Source organism: Lipotes vexillifer, unplaced genomic scaffold (assembly GCF_000442215.2).
Source record: "Lipotes vexillifer unplaced genomic scaffold, Lipotes_vexillifer_v1.1 scaffold788, whole genome shotgun sequence".
NCBI classification, from domain to species: Eukaryota; Metazoa; Chordata; class Mammalia; order Artiodactyla; family Lipotidae; genus Lipotes; species Lipotes vexillifer.
In genome coordinates, this window is record NW_006791862.1 from 825,902 (window position 1) to 828,037 (window position 2,136).

At 45.3% G+C, this 2,136-nt stretch overlaps 1 protein-coding gene across 2 annotated transcripts in view; it reads right to left on the reverse strand.

Moving 5' to 3' along the window:
* The window catches only part of AATF (apoptosis antagonizing transcription factor), a 103,901-nt gene that overhangs the window by 62,687 nt on the left and 39,078 nt on the right, over positions 1–2,136 (reverse strand). The gene's annotated exons all lie outside the window — the stretch shown is intronic.

Sequence of the window (2,136 nt, forward strand, 5' to 3'; positions counted from 1 at the left end):
GAGCGTCTGCAGTAAACTGTGAGTTCTTAAATTTAATAAGTTTGACACACTCCTTCCCTGCCTGTCATCATAACCAATAATTTTTTTCCTTTGGTGTTTCTTTCTCAGATATTTTTCTACAGGTTACCCATTGACCTCTTGGATTATCCCTTTACTGATCAACTCCTTAAGCAATTCCTTCTCTTCTGAAGAGCACAGCTTAGTCCTGGGGTCCCTACCAACACCACCACCACCACCCTCCCCAGGAGATCTCCTTTGCCTCTGGTGTGAGCTACCACCTCATTCATTCAATCTCCCAACACATACCCTTAAGGAAGGTTCCAGTTCACGAATAGAAACCCAAGTTAATGACTTACTATTTGCAGTACAGTCATCCCTCGGTATCCTCAGGGGATTGGTTCTAGGAGCTCTCCCCCAGGATAACAAAACCCATGGATGCTCAAGTTCCCTATATGAAAGGGCCTAGTATTTGCATGTAACCTACACGCATCCTCCCACATACTTTAAATCATCTCCAGATTACGTACAACTAGTACAATGTAAATGCTATAAAAATCGTTGTGAATACTATGTAAATAGTTGCTAGAGTGCTGCAAATTCAAGTTTTGCTTTTTGGAACGTTCTGACATTTTTTCTTTCCAAGTATTTTTGATCGAAAATTGGTTGAATCCATGGATGCAGAACCCAAGGATATGGAGGTTCCATTGTACTGAACTGTGTATTAAAATTTTGCACACCAAGAATATGTTCTCACCTGATTCTCCTCACAACCAAAAGGATGCATGTGTAATAAAGCTGGTCAGGATTAAGTTTAAAGTCTATGACCAAGAACTTTCAGAATAACATCTGGCCCTCTGAGAACCAAACTCTTACCTTCTTTATCAGCAAAATCCTACTAAAGGGGCTAAACAGACATTGATAACTACTAGTTAAGTTTTGACAGCACTCAGACATCTCTCTTTATAATCAAACTTTCACATTTCCAGCAACTGCCAAGAAAATCTTCACATGGATGCTCCATCACTCCCTCAAACACCGTGTCAGAAACAAAACTTTTTTCTTCCAACCTAATATTTCTCCTTTGATTCTCTCACCTCTGTTTAATGTTTTCACAAGAGATCACTGACATTTTGGTGCCCTTATTCAATATATTCAGTCAGTTGCTAAATCCTGTGGTTTCCATACTTCCTATCACTAACAGTTGTCCATCTGTCTCTGGCTATGCTTCGATCACTCCTTCCCACTTTCCTTTAAGTAACTGTAATCTTCTCACAGCATCCTTACTCTCATTTAGCAATCCCTACGTTCATTTTTATTTTATATTCTAGACTAACTTCAGCCCACACGAACTGCAGTTTAAGTGATTTTTATGAATTTGATTCTATCTCTTCTGCTTCTACCCTGCGCAGCATGAGTAGCTTCCTCACTACTTTTACATCTCAACCTATTTCATCAGTGGGACACCAACACATGACTCAGACAAGTTCTCCAAACAGATCACACTGCAGCATTCCATTTCAACATACGGCTAAGAGCTTACCTGAGAAAGCCTCCTTGGATTGGTCAGAAGGAACTCAATAACCCAACAGCTACTTTGCATTCCTCCAATAATCTCCGTATAAGACTATACAGGGACTTCCCTGGTGGTCCAGTGGTTAAGAATCCACCTTCCAATGCAGTGGACTTGGGTTCGATCCCTGGTCAGGGAACTAAGATCCCACAGGCCTCGGGGCAAGTAAGCCTGCACACCGCAACTACCAAGCCTGCATGCCCTGGAGGCCAGGCGCCACAACTAGAGAGAAGCCTGAGCGCTGTTAACTAGAGAAGCCCGTGAGCCACAATGAAAGATCCCGCATGCCGCAACCAAGATCCCACATGCCACAACTAAGACCCATCGCAGGGACTTCCCTGGTGGCACAGCAGTTAAGAATCCACCTGCCTGGGCTTCCCTGGTGGCGCAGTGGTTGAGAGTCCGCCTGCCGATGCAGGGGACGCGGGTTCGTGCCCCGGTCCGGGAGGATCCCACGTGCCGCGGAGCGGCTGGTCCCGTGAGCCATGGCCGCTGAGCCTGCGCGTCCGGAGCCTGTGCCCCGCAGCGGGAGAGGCCACAACAGTGAGAGGCCCGCGTACCGCAAA